Source organism: Bos indicus, chromosome 28, assembly GCF_029378745.1.
Source record: "Bos indicus isolate NIAB-ARS_2022 breed Sahiwal x Tharparkar chromosome 28, NIAB-ARS_B.indTharparkar_mat_pri_1.0, whole genome shotgun sequence".
NCBI lineage: Eukaryota > Metazoa > Chordata > Mammalia > Artiodactyla > Bovidae > Bos > Bos indicus.
Genome location: NC_091787.1, coordinates 42,164,643 through 42,179,686, shown reverse-complemented (window position 1 = coordinate 42,179,686; position 15,044 = coordinate 42,164,643). Strand labels below are relative to the sequence as shown.

General features: G+C 47.2%; 1 long non-coding RNA gene and 1 pseudogene across 1 annotated transcript; both read left to right on the top strand.

Moving 5' to 3' along the window:
* The first annotated feature begins 943 nt into the window (after positions 1-943).
* LOC139180353 (uncharacterized) lies at positions 944-14,654 on the top strand. The gene is made up of 6 exons (XR_011564624.1): positions 944-1,054; positions 1,625-1,703; positions 3,856-3,993; positions 5,033-6,278; positions 7,101-7,178; positions 13,130-14,654. It is a non-coding gene; the product is annotated as an uncharacterized lncRNA (long non-coding RNA).
* On the top strand, positions 7,932-8,803 carry LOC109553651 (eukaryotic translation initiation factor 1 pseudogene; annotated as a pseudogene).
* Positions 14,655-15,044: the final 390 nt, after the last annotated feature.

The window sequence follows — 15,044 nt, the reverse complement described above, 5'->3', positions numbered from 1 at the left end:
GAATACTGGAATGGGTTGCCATTTCCTCCTCCAACGCCTAAGAGTGAAGAGTGAAAAGTGAAAGTGAAGTCACTCAGTCATGTCCGACTCTTTGAGACCCCATGGACTGCAGCCTACCAGGCTCCTCTGTCCATGGGATTTTCCAGTCAAGGGTACTGGAGTGGGGTGCCATTAAGTAAATCATTTGTATGGAGAGCTAGTGTTTATTGAGCATCCACCATATCAGGTAATGTGCAAAGTGCCTTACACGCACTATCACAATTAATTCTCAAAAGAGACCCATTGTTATTTCTTTGTACAGAGCTGATGTAGCCATAGTCACAGTGGTCTAATTGCCCATCTGTGTCTACTGGGCCTTCAACCGTATTGATAACAGATTTATAGAAAGGCTAAATACAACCTATCCCCCACGAAATGTGCTTAGATAAACTCCCTGGGGTCTATGACTCTACAGCTTTCCCACTCTTGACTCACCAATGTTTCTCTCTGAGGTGGATCAGCAACAAGGCTCACACGTGAGACTCCATCACACAGTCCTGGGCTCCTCTGCTGACCGCCACACTGCATGTGGTTGGAGGCTGACCAGAGTGGCAGAGCAGCACTGTTCATTGCAAGAGCAGTGATGCGTCAATGAGGATAGATTGGGTTGATTTTAATTACATTTTCCTCTAACAGAAACATCTCAGAAGACATTTTAATAAATATAGAGAGGCATAACAAAGAATAATTAATTTTTAATCAATATTTGTACATGTTTTATGTTGTCTATCTTTGGTATATAATGTTTTTTATATTAAGAAATCTTTAAAATTGGCAATGGAAAGATTTGGTTTAATCAATTAATAGTGATTTGAAAGCTCCTCTGCAGTCAACCATGCATTTCTTGGCCTTCAGTATACGAGGGCAGCAGAAGCGGGGGTAGGGGGGCGGGGGTAGAAGGACGGACAAATCCGTTGACCTTCTTTTCATGTGGTTTTCTTTTAGATAAAGAACCTGCCTCTGTGAGTAATGAAAAAATAACTTGCCAAGGACATATTTTTGCTAAGACTGGACAGTAAGTGTCTATGTTCTGGGGCCATTTGGGCAGGTTTCCCCACCATGAGGAGTCCAGACTGCGGGATGCCCCATTTAGTGAGGGCAGCACACGTCTGTCTCCAGGAGGGCTCAGGCATCCTCCACCCCTGCCCTGGATGATAATCCCCTGAGATGTTCAGGGATCTTCTGTGGGCCAGGCTCTGCTGAGGAGGGGAGGATGTGGGAGATGGTGTGTCCCACCGATGGTACCTTTACTCTGGGCAGCTTTTCAAAATGAAGCCAACATGCTGTGTACATACAGAGGAGTCAGGATAGTGACACATACAGCCATCCCTTGCCACTAAGCCCAGGATCATGAGGGCATCTGACCCCATGCAGGGCTCCTCACTGCCTCATCTGCTTTCATTTCAGAGCTCGAGCTCATGTTGTCTGGGGAGGAACTCCCTTTACCCATGCTGCTTGCAGTACAGTAACCCCAAATTCCTAAGTCAGTGCCTTCAGAGGAGAGCTGGGGCTACAGACTGAGCCAAGTGTAAGCACTGTATCTGTCCTGTCTCTTGGGTTCCATCTGCCCTTTCTGTTCTTTTAGAGTGATTATTGTTGATTACTCTCTGGACCTGGGCAAGACCTACAGCAAGCGATTCTTGAAAGTTACCAGCAAGGATTGTGTAAGTGACAGGGTGGGTGGGGTGCAGCCTCCCTCTAGATATGTCTAGAATACCTGCGCTGCAGGGAAGACACCCTGAGAATCAACAGAGAGGAACAATATCCTCACAGAAGAGCCAGCAAGTAGCCTGTGCATACAGGCCCCTTGAACAATACCTCAGCCATATCGCACTGTTGGAAAGTTGTTTCCCCCATCCGCTTTGTGAAATTCAAGCTAATTCTTTTACAAGACACCTGGGGCATCTGTCTAGGCCTTGCAGAAACTCTACCCTCTCTGTGAACTAAGTGTCATTGAAGGCACTTGAAATATACCAATTCAAGCTCTAAGCCATTCTAGAAATGGTGTTGATATTCTGCCTACCATGGACCCACCATGCCACCTCCCCTGCCCAGGCCTTGTGGTGGGGAGCTCAAGGCTCCAGCCTGGATTCCATCCAGGTTGAGTGTAAGAGGCTGAGACACTGTACTAGGAGACAGATTCCAGGCCCTCTGCGAACCTTGGGCTCTCCAAATTGGGGTCCCAGGCCTAGGGATCTAGAGGGTGGGAACAGCTGTGGCCGTGATCAGTCAGTGTGTGTCTTCACTGCGTGGGTGCAGTAGCAGGCAGGGCTCTGAACACACTCGTGAACATCACAGCCGCAGCCTCCCAAGTCTGTTTGGGGAACACTGGCGGTCACTTTGGAGAGGTCATCAGCCTCCCTTCTGCCTCTCCTCCTTTCTCACGCTCCTCCACTGCCCCTCTCTGCAAACTGGCTCTGACCTCTGCAGGGGGGCTCTGCCCTCTGTTCCTGGGGAGCTGGCAGGGCTGTGGGGAGGGTGGGGCTCAGCTCAGGAGGAGGAAACTGGGAACAAAGTGCTGCTCCCAGGAGCTGCTTTTCCCAGGTCTATGGCATCCAGGTCACTTAGCCTGGGGCACCCCTACCTGGGTGACAGAGTCTGTCAGCCTGGAGTGAGGTTTCTCTGGGAGGAGGGACACCTGTGCCTAGTGCTACTGCCCCTGTGTCCAGTCTTGGCTTGTGAGGGCTCCCTTAGTGTGACGGCCCCCATGTGCACCTGCCTTCTCTGCTCCTGCACATCTTCCCAGGAACCTGAGACTGAACCTCCACATTTTGTACATGAGACTTGCCACCTGAGAATCCCCCATCCATAGGCACATTGACAGGAGAACTCAGGAGCCACCTGGCTCCAGGCCCAGCATGGGGTCACCCTCTGCCCGACTGGCCCCTCCTTTCAGCAGCCCTGTTTCCTAAGCACAAGCTCTCCATGCCCCCTTCCCTTCTGCTTCTCTCCAGCAGAGCTGTTGATGTTCGGAAGAGCTGGGCACTGCAGGTCCGTGTACGCAGCATGTGCACCCTTGGTTATGAACAACAAGAGAAGAGAGTCCATTCTTTAAGCCCCCGTGTGGACCCAGCCTGTGCTGGGACTTTCTATAGCCTCTGTCCAACGTGCTCACGTACCCACTAACTTCCTCACCACAGATGTGAGATGGGGCCTCAGAGAGTATCTTTACCCAAGGTTGAAGAACCAGAAAGTAGGGAAGAGAAGCTCTGGGTAGGTGATCAGGTCTCCTGCCTCTGCTCTTGCACCCCCACTCCTCAAGGGCCCCCAGCCCTCCCTCGCCCACCTGTGTATCATGGCTTTTTGTGGTCCTCGCAAAACCCCAGCGCTCAGCCAAGGCAGGCAGTGAGCGCTGGGCTGTCACTCCTTGGAGGACTGAACTTCCTTGACAGGGCTCTGGGGAGAGCCTCTGAGCAGGGTCAGCAGTGGAGGTCTGTGGCCCAGGGCTCCACAGTGGCTCTCCAGGTACCAGCCATGATCTCCTAGCCCCACTATGGGCCCTGTAGATGAGGCAACCTGAGGAGAAGTGGTCCTGAGTAAGCCAATGTGGAAATGGGTAGTGGGTGCCTTGGAGGAGATCATCCAAGGCAACTCCAGGACCTTGGTGTGTGTGCCTTCTCTAGGGTAAGCCTTTTGAGCCCATCATTGTCCCAATGACCAGGATCTGAGTTCTGAGATTTTTCCATAGGAGAAAGATCCATTGCACACATTCATCTCTCAGGAGGCCATAAGGTCCGTGGCTGTCCATAGGAGGAGGCCCCACTACCTAAGCGTGTCTCAGAGGAGGAGGACCCAGTCCACATGTTTGTCTCACAGGTGGAGCCCCCAGTGCCCACAGAGCCCACAGTGCCCGCAGAGTATCCGGATCCCGGCAATCTTCTCCTGTTACTTTCACTCATCCCACTCCTGGCCGTGATCTCACTGCTGCTTCTCTGCCTCTGGTGCTACAGAAGGGTGAGTGAGCTCTGCCTGCACAGCGTAGAAATCCAGGTTTTCACCAAGCCCTGGGGAGCCTGGCATGTGTCTCACCCACAACCCCACCTGTGGGCAGGTTCCCATCAGCTCTGGGGTGCTCACACCAGCAAACAAGGCACACACTCTGTCCCCCATCCCCAGGCATACATACAGCCACCTGCCTCATGCTTCCATCTTCACAGGGAGGTGGTCGATGGGTTGTCCCAGCCCCTAGGGACAAGGGACTCCACACCCCCTGAGGCTTGGACTTCCCCAGAGCAGTCAAGCTTCTGAAGGATTCAAGTGAACAAAACCTCAGGAGTCTCTGCTCTTGAGGGAAGAAAAGGTCTGCAGGGACACTGATGGGAGGGAGAGGCCAGCCAGGAGCACGCTAACTTCCAGGGCAATTGTGCCTTTGAAAACAGTATGGATCCCTGCCCGTCTCTTGTACCTTCTGTCACTCTCATCAGTCATCACTAAATCACCAGGATCTGCATGCCCATGCTGGACACAAAGGGGCAGAGATGGAGCAACCACCTCCTTTGCCCACAGCAGCTCACTGTATGCTGTCTGGTCTGGTATTGGTACCTGGGGGACATTGAGGATAAATATCACCTTCAGAGTGCGTGTGGCATGTTTTCTGATAATGGTAAAAGACAGAGTCTGGCCCCAGGGAGGGAGGTAAGGGGAGGAGATGAGGGCTGTAAGGAGTTTTCTCTCATCTTCATTTGATGTCTGAGCTGCTGATAAAAACTCCCAGGTGAGGCCTCTATCAAGTCCAGGGTTCTTAGTCTACCTGTTTCCCACTTGCCCCTCCATGAAGGTGTCAATTTCCCTTTGAAAACTGAGGAGTTTGAGGCCCAGGAAGGTAGAACCTTGCTGCTCACAGATGCTCAGGCCTTGGGCACCTAGGTTGACAGCCCAATGCTCATGTTTTGTCCCCCCAATGCTGCTGAGCAGGATCCCCTCCTGAAGCCATGACTGAGCCAGAGACCTCCACGCCAATTTCAGCTGTGTCTATATCTCTTTAACATCCTAGATCTCCAAGGAGCCAAAACCAGCCCCAAAACCAGTCCCAAAGGTAAGTGGTGTGTGTGGTCCTGACGTTGCCAGCAGGACTGATGCACACTGCCCCGCTCAGAGAGGCCTCTGCTGCCTACATGAGACATCTTCCTGCCCCTCAAGCTCCCTCCTACTTGGGCAGCAAGAACTGGCATAAAGAAGAGGGTGACAGAGGGACAGGGAGGGAGCCCAGAGAGAATGTGAGACACGCAAAATGTCTCCCAGAGAGCACCATTCCTCAACTCCCAGCATGGCCTCATCCAAGGCCTTTAGCACTGGATCAGCAATGTGGGGTAGCCTGTTTCAGAAACAGCTATGATTCCTCCAGAAATCAATGGGCTTATTATCATTCACAAAGGAATGGTTCTTCAAGTACTCAGGCAAGTTTTTGGAAAAGGATCCTCAGGTTTCAGGCACCTGGACACCCTCCCGAGGCACTGGTGTGTGTTGGGCTCCGTTTCCTTGATCTTCGCCCCTGGCTCATGTCAGAGTAAGGGTCTTGGCGGGGTCAACCTTTAGGAACTGGGGGCTAAGGAAGGAGGAGAGAGTCTTACATGGCATTGAGCTGTGAGGGAGGTGCAGCCCAGATGAGCAGAGGGACAAAGGGTCAGGAGAGGATGCTGTGGCAGACTCGGGTGGGGGGACCCAAACCAGGGCCCATAAGAAGAAGTTAGAGCAAGGGGCTCATGTCCCAAACCAGAGGGACCTGGGTCTGATGTCTACTGGCAAACAGGGTCTCTGCAGGGCTGGCATAGCACTGGCTGCAGTGGGGCCTGGGGGGCTGGACCTGCCCGCGGTGGGTGAGTGCAGCCCTGTCCCCTACTGTTGCTGCACCCCTGACAGCCACCGTCACACGGCGCAGCCTCGAACCCGGCCTCTCCTGCAGGGGCGCCTCTGGGAACCAAGGGGACAGGGTGGAGTTTGCTGATGTTTGGGGAAGAGCCGTCTTTGTAAGCCAGATGGAGCTGGTGCGCTTTCACATGGAGGCCACTCTCTTCCTGTGCCGGGTGCTGCTCATCTGTCCTTGATTCTCCCACAAACATTCGCTGAGTGGCCAGTACTTGACAGGTGCCAGGGAAACAGATGTCACGTGTCTGCACCCAAGAGCTGCCACACACAAGGACTCGGACAATTGTTTCTCTTTCTAGAAGCCATGCCCTGCACAGACCAGAGTGATTGTCTCTTGTGGTGGGTGCCGAGAAGACACGCTAAGAGAGATGGAGGTGAGAAAGGTCCTTAGGAAGGGAGGGATGACCCCTTCCAGACTGGGGAGTCAGAGGAGCAGGAAGCCAGTTCCTACAGTAGAGACCTGTGCCCCAAGTCTTGGTTGGTTGGAGATAAGCTTTATGGGCACTGTATGTTGGTCACATCATGCCAGAGAAAACCTGGAGGCCTCTCTAACCTAGGCACTTAGAGGAAGACAGTGGGTATAAGGGCTCAGGTGCCCACTACCTCCAGGTAGCCCCAACATCATAGTCTCTCCCTGGATCTTGGTGGCTGGCTCACAGCGGGCCAGGCCCTGGTTCTCACAGAAGTTGTCATCGGCTTTAGTAATGGCCTGGGTTTCACTGGACAGTGATTAGATGAGCGAAACAAACTGAATGACAGTCTCATGGTGGCCACAAGAAAAAATATTTCTGAGCCGAGTTCCTAGCATGGTTAATCTACTCAGAAGGGCCTGTGGCTCCTACTACCCTTGCAGAAGTCTGCTCATTGAGAGAGAGAGAACCCACTGCACTATCCTTGTGGGCCCCGAGATGGGGTTATAAGGGCCGCATGGAGGAGGGGGCCTGAGGATACTTCCCTCTCCCAGAGACTATCTAGCCCCAATCAGTGGAGCTGGATCCCAGCCTGGCAGAGGTGTGAGAGGTAACAGCAGCAGAGAGGGCCTGGAGTAGCTGGTGTGAGGAAGAAAGGAGCCACCATTTCTGCCCACCTTTTCCCTCCCATCCTGGTCCTGCCTCTGACCTTGGTAGGATCCATTGCCTCCCCATAAAGGCAGCATCTGTGCTTATAGTTTCTTCACAACCGCATTTATATTTCAGGGGAAACTGGATACCTTGTGTGACTTTGTTCAGCACTGCAACCAGATGCCGCTGATGTGGTGTCCGACCAGGAACATGGTAAGCAGGGCACAGGATACTCCCCATGGGCTGGGAGCTTGTTTTTGTCCTTAACATTTGCCCCCTGAGGCTGTAGGTCAAAGATCCCTATCCAAGGCTCCACTCACCTGTGTGCTTGAATCTGTGGTCAGGCCCACTGCAACCATTCACCCTGAAGTCCAGTCCCACCCCCCCGCATGCCTCCTGTGCTGAGGAACCTCCACAGTGGGGGGCACTCACAGTCCATGTGTAGGGAATAACCCTGAAGGGCCTGATGCTGGAGTTCTTCTGGATCCACAGAAAAGTTTCCACGTAAGGCCATTCCTTCAAGATCAGAAGATGTAGCTGATCCAGTAATACATAGAAACAGAGAGTTAGTCAAAATAGGGCACAGAGGGGGGGGAAATGAATAGGAGAAAAACGTCAAAGAACTAAATGAAACCGAGATAAGTAAGCAACATGATACAGGGTTAAAAGTAAGATGCTCATCAAACTCAGAGAAAATACGTGAATACAGTAAGAACTTCAAAATAGAGATGTAAAATATAGAAAAGAACCAACTTGAGCTGAAGAATACAATAACTGAAATTAAAAGTACACCACACACAATTTCCCAGTCACGGGGCCACCACTGAGGACTCAGCAGCCTCACGCCCGAGCCCCCTCACTTCCTGACACTCCGTCCCCCCTGCCCACCTTCTCCCACCACCACCTTCTCCCACCACCACCTTCCACAGGCCATTTCCACCAAAGAAAAGGAATCATATTTATTGTATGTCTGCTATCCAGAACCTCCACTTTTGACCCCTTTGCTGAGGCAAGTAAGGGTGATGATCTGCTTCCAGCTGGCACTGAGGATTATATTCGTATAAGAATTCAACAGAGAAATGGCAGGAAGACCCTTACTACTGTCCAAGGGGTCACTGATGATTGTGATAAAAAGAAACTAGTTATCTTAAACTTAAGGCATTTAAGAAAAAATTCATCTGCAATGGTACTGTAATTGAGCATCAAGAATATGGAGAAGTAATTCAGCTACAGGGTAACCAGCACAAGAACATATGCCAGTTCCTGGTAGAGATTGAACTGGCTAAGGACCCCCGAAGGTTCAGGGGTTTTAAGTGCTTTTGGCTCACTGAAGCTTACTTAAGTGAGGATTTCCTTGCAATGAGTAGAATTTCCCTTCTGTCCTTTGTCACAAGTTTAAAAACCTCACAGCTTGCATAATGTAACCATTTGGGGTCTGCTTTTAACTTGGACTAGTGCAACTCCTTCATGCAATTAACTGAAAAGAGCCATGCTGTCTAGTCTTGAAGTCCCTCATTTAAACAGAGGTCAAGCAGTAGGTGCCTGCCAGTGTCCAGCCTGGAACAAAGCAGTAACAGTGATGCTTCAGCCAAGTTCAGAGCCCCAAGATCACAGGCGGCTATGTCTGGCCGGAAGCTCCTCGGCAGTCTCTCTGCAGAGTTCCCTGCCTTGAGAGAAGGTCACCGCCTGAACAGCCCTTGATGAAGCAGAGAGTGAAGGGTGGGTGAGGCAACTGTGCTGCTACAGGGCACCTTCAGTGTCAGGGAAAGATCTCCTGATGTCTCCAACGTGACCCAGTGGGCAGAGCTTAGAGCAGCTACCCTCCAGTGAGGTGACAGGACATCTGGCTTGCCACCAAGGTATTTTTGACCAGACATGTCCTAGTTAATGGGAGAAGGCAATGGCACCCCACTCCAGTACTCTTGCCCAGAAAATCCCATGGATGGACGAGCCTGGTGGGCTGCAGTCCATGGGGTCGCTAAGAGTTGGACACGACTGGGTGACTTCACTTTCACTTTTCACTTTCATGCATTGGAGAAGGAAATGGCAACCCACTCCAGTGTTCTTGCCTGGAGAATCCCAGGGACGGGGGAGCCTGGTGGGCTGCCGTCTAAGGGGTCGCACAGAATCGGACACGACTGAAGCGGCTTAGCAGCAGCAGCAGCAGTCCTAGTTAATCGATGTCCAAACTAGAATGTGAGGCCAACCTTCTATCAGTTAAATTTTTGACAAGGGAATAAATTTCAAACTGATCTTATCAGTCTTGTGGCTATAGAGCTCACAGCTTACTAACAGCAGCTGCCCGATGCGATGTGAACTAAACTGGTTTTGGTGGGTTTTTTTCCCCCCTCCCTCTTCAGTTTTAATGCTATGTAATATATTTAAACCCTTACTTAAATAAAACTTTTTTTCAGAAAAAAAAATACACTACATAAAATTAACAGCAGAATAGATGATGCAGAAGGGAGCAGGAATCTGGAAGTCAAATTAGGAGAAATCACCCAATCAGAACAGCAAAAAGGAAACAGAATCTTAAGAAATCAGGATAGTTTAAGGGGTTTCTAGGACTACCTCAAGCATAACAACATTCATATTACAAAGTTCCCAATAGAAGAAAGAACGAAAGGGACAAAAAACTTACCTGAAGAAATGACTGAAATTTTCCCTCACCTAGAAAAGGAAACAAATATCCAAGTCAAGGAATCATGGAGAGTCCCAAGCAAGATTAACCTGAAAATACTTGCACCAAGACACCTTATAATGAAAATGTCAAAATCTAGAAAGAAAGAAAAAATTATAAAGACAGCAAGAGAAAAACAACTAGTTACATGCAAAGAAACCCCCATAAAACCATGCACCGCTACTTCAGCAGAAATTCTATAATCAAAGGGCCGAAAGAAAAAAATGCATGACCAAGAATTTTCTATCTGGCAAGTTTACCGTTTACAATTGAAGGAGTGGCAAAGAATATCCCAGACAAGAAAAGCTGAGTCCAACACTACTAAACTAACCACACAAGAAAAGTTATAAAGAGACTTATTTAAGTGAAAAGTTAGAGGAGGAAATGACAACTCATTCCAGTATTCTTGCCTGGGAAATTCCATTAACAGGAGAGCCTGGCGGGCTATAGTCATTGGGATTGCAAAGGGGAGACATAACTTAGTGGTTAAACAACAGCATGCCTTCTCTGGGGCTTCCCAGGTGACTCAGTGGTGAAGAATCCGCCTGCCAAGCAGGAGACTCAGGTTAAATCCCTGAGTCAGGAAGACCCCCTGGAGAAGGAAATGGCAACCCAATCCAGTATTCTTGCCTGAAAATCCCCATGGACAGAGAAGCCTGGCGGGCTACAGTCCATGGGGGTCACAAGGAGTCAGACGTGACTTAGCAACTAAATAACAAATGAAAAGGATAAGACTGTAAGTAGAAATAATATTTTTTTTTTAATCTCACTGGTAAAAGCAAAGAATGTAAAGATAGTGTGAAGGTTACAAGACCAAACAATTTAAATAAACTACAAGTACAATAATTAATCAAGGGATATACAAAATAAAAAGACATAAAATATGGTGTCAAAAATGTAAAACATTGATCGGGTGGAAATGCAGTGTTTAGATTGCATTCAAGTGTAAGTGCCAATCACACAGACTACTAGATACAGAGGTTGTTAAACTTAAAACACAGAGCAACTACACACCATAAATGTATAAATGGTACACAGAAAGGAAGAGAAATAAATCCAAATATAACACTCAAGAAAACCATCAAATTACAATAAAAGACAGCAGGAGAAGCAGAAAGGAAAATAGAAAGAAACACACACACAATTAACAAAATGGCAATAAGTACACCACCATCAATAACTACTTCAAATGTAAATGGAATAAATGCTCCGAGCAAAAGATGGAGTCTGAGTTTATTTTTTTAAAGACTATTTAATCTACTGCAAGACAATCACTTCATATTAAAGAAACACAAAAGTAATGGAAAAAGTGTTCCATGCAAATAAAAAGCGTATCAATACTTAGATAAAATAAACATTAAAACAAAGGCTATAGTAAGAGACAAAGAAAGACATTACATAACGATAAAGGGATCAACCCAACGAAGGATATAAATCTTGTAATACTTATGCACCAACATAGGAACATCTAAATACATGAGGCAAATATTAACAGACATTTTTTAAAAAGAGAAATCAACAGTAAAATAGTCATGCGTGTTCAGTTGCTTAGCCTTGTCTGACTCTGTGGCCGCCCCATGGACTGTAGCCCACCAGGCTCCTCTGTCCATGGAATTTTCCAGACAAGAATACTGGAATTTGGGGCATTTCCTACTCCAGGGATCTTCCCAACCCAGAGATCAAATCCATCCCTCTTGTGTCTCCTGGATTGGCAGGTGGATTCTTTACCACTAGCACCGCCTGGCATATAGTAGAGGATTTAACACCGCACTTGCAGCAATGGATAGATCATCCAGACAGAAGATCAATAAGAAAACACTGGCCTTAAACAGCACATTAGATCAGGTTGTTTAATAGATACATATAGAGAGAGAACATTCCGTACAAAAGAGCAGAATACACATTCTTTTCAAAAGTATGTGAAATATTCTCCGGAGATGTGACATATAAGGCCAGAAAACAAGTCTAAATAAGTTTAAGGACACTGAAATTATACTAAGCATCATTTTATATGCTTAAATAAATAAGCAATTATATTAAGCACCACAAAGGAATGAAACTAGAAATCAAACACAAGGAAAAAACTGCAAAAAAAAAAAAAAAAAAAAAACACGTGGAGATTGAACATGTTACTAAATGAGTCAAAGAAGAAATTAGAAGAAATAAAAAATATTTTGAGACAAATGAAAATAGAAACACAACATTCCAAAACATATGGGATACAGCAAAATCAATATTAAGAGGGATGCTTATAATTATACAGGCCTAGTTTAAGAAATAAGACAAATTTCAAGTAAATAATCCAACCTTGAGCCTAAAGAAACTAGAAAAAAAAAAAAAACCTAAAGTTAAAGAAGAATATCAGAATGAAAATAAATAAAATAGAAACTAAAATAGCAATTGAAAAGGTCAGTGAAATTAAGAGCTGGTTCTTTGAAATGATAAACAAAATTGACCAACCCTTAACCAACCTTGTCAGCAAAAGAAGAGAAGGTGATTAATAAGCACATGTATTCAGTGATAAAATAAATTATGGGGGTATAATATACAGAATGGAGAATATGGAATAATATCATAACTTTAAATGATGACAAGATGGTAAACAATTGTGATCATCTCATAATGTACATACATGTCAAACCACTATGTGGTATACTTGAAACTAATATAACATTGTATGTCAATTATATGTCAATAATCTAATAATAAAAATGGGCACTGGTCATTGAGGAAGCATCCCCCGAAAATGAGCTGGAGAATCTGGGAAAGACCCGATGGTTTTCTTCTTCACAGGGTATTGTGGAAGGCCTTTCCTACTTGCTGTCTGCACCTCCTGGAGCTGAGTGCCAGCTGCCAAGGTGCTTAGGCCACCCAGTCTGGCATTCTGGGCCCTTCAGCTAAGAGTCCTCAGCTGAGCAGGAGATAGGGACAAGGAGATTTTGCCCCAGTCAAATGCCAGGGGCGGTTGGTGTTGCAACCATATTTTTCTGTCCAAAAGGCCTGAATCAGTCTTCCCAACCTAAACAGCCTGTGATGCTGGCACCCCCACTGCCTGTCACCCGTCTAATGGTGCACCCGTCTGCTCTTGCACTGTGGGCTCAGAGTCCAGTCTGAGTGTCATGATGGGGATTCATTCACTTAGCGCAACTGACCGAGAGAACCTGGGCAATGCTGGAGCTGTGATCAAGCTTCATCCTTGCTCTCCAGGCTCTCAGCCAAGGGGGACAGAAAAGTTCAACACCAGAGCAAAGGAAGTCCAGAGTCTGAAGCCTGGGTCTCCTGGGCAAGGCAGGGCAGACTTTCAGTGCCTGAAGAGAGTCTCAAATAGAAGCAGAGAATGGAGGCCAGCGCCCAAGGAGAGAAAAGACATCAAAGGCCAGCACTGTGGGTCCTGATGGGTAGTGAGCCATATGCCCTTGAGTGGAGGAGACCACCGTTTACCAGTGTCTTCTGAGTGACTTCCTATTCCCTCTCTTTTGTATAGCATAGGTGCGGCAGTCTTAGCCTACCAGAGCTTCACTGTGAACAGAAGCCCTGTGGTTCAAAGATCTGCTTTCAACCCAGCCAGGATACCTTCCTTCTAAACAACTGCTGCTCACGGTGCCACCACCCTCCACCTGTATGCTCCCAGCCGCCCTCCAGTATGCTGCCGCTGATTCCTCCCACTCCCGGCGAGTTCTACAGACCCTCTTCATCACTTCCGCCCCCATAGCCTAACACCCAAAAGCACCAAACCCACAAATTTTTAAGAGCCCTTTGTGTACTGAATTAGACATATAGAGAGAGTCCTGGTTACAGTCAAAAGGAGTTGGGATTTGTTGCTGAGCAGCAAGAGAGAGTGTTACCTGGTGAGCTTTGCTCTGCTGTGTGAGACATATCTATACTGCTTCTGCCAGGACAAAGCATCCTGGTTACTATAGATGTACACATGGATGAGTCTCACTCCCTGTCTTCATCTGTCACCAAGGGCGGGACACAAGGGACTTTAGCATAATTCTGCTCTTTGAAAAGAGCCCAAAATGTCTTTGAAATAGTAATATGATCCTTTGTCCCAAATTACTGCCTGTTAATCCTGGGGCAAGTGATTTAATCTCTCTGTGCTTCAAGTTCCTTGCTGAAAAGATGGGGATAATATTGTCTCCTCTGCAGGCTGGCCATGAAGATGGCAGTAGGGCAGCAAAGTACTCAGCACAAGACCAGGCCCCTAGTGAAGACATGGGAACTCAGTAACTAATGTCTTCTCTGTGCTCCAGGAGAAGATAGGATGAGCTCAGAAACATCAAGAAGTGTCTAATGAGGACAGAGGTGTAAGAAAGATCATGGCTGGGACTTTCAACTCTGGGTACTAAGACGTGGGGTTCCTACACATGAACATTCTCTGTAAAAGGCCGCTGACCGCATGCACATTCACATTCCAGGCTTACCAAGCATATACACGTCCAAGAATTAATTTGAACATGTCTTATCACCTGTTGCCTCCTTCAGAAAGGACCCAAAATCAATCCCATAAGTAATGAGAAGCATGCAAATCAAGACTACAGAGAGATATTGAGTCAATAGGAAAATATATAAAAATATAACAGTACCAAGTGTCATGAAGAATGTGAAGCCAGGAAAACCTAATAGGCTATTGGGAGAAGTACCCCAGATTTCCTCAATTTCAAAACACCATTTATTTAAGACATTCTGTTATTTCAAATATCACCCCAAAAATGCTTTGATCGCTTCTAATGTATATTTTATATATTGAAAGACCTAGGCTTATTAGACAAGGATTTTTAGCATACATCATTCTTTCTTTATGCACATAAAAATGAAGAAAATAAAATAAATCAGTTAAGATATTTATTAAAAGTTTTACACTCAGATTCTTAGCTTTTTAATTACTTTTGACTTATACTTTTGTATGCACATGTAGCACAGAGACAAGCCATTGATGGCCACTCAACCTTCCCTGATTTCTGGTCACAGAACCTAGGAGCATAATAAAATAGTTCTCATTTATGTGACTCAGTTTGGCATGATTTGCTACACAGAAGAAGAAAACTGAAATTTCCCTCATTCACACAGAACTCTAACATCCCTTGAAGGCCTTCTTCCCCTTCTAGACCCACCCTTCCATCCACTGGGTCACTCAAGTAACCACTGCAGCACTCCAGGCTGCCAATTCTTGACCCAACAGTGATGTTCTTATGTAAATCACCTCAGCTGCCTTCTTTCAGTTGACAAAAAGGCAGACTTTTTGAAGGAATTATGGCCTCCTGAAAATGTTTGGGATGAAGAACAAATGGAAGCTGCATCTTCCCCCATGCCCCATGCCTCCCTACTGGGACTGTCAGTAGGCAGGACCCTGAGCAGGCCTACGGGTCACAAAGTCACCATGCCAACCATCCTGTCCC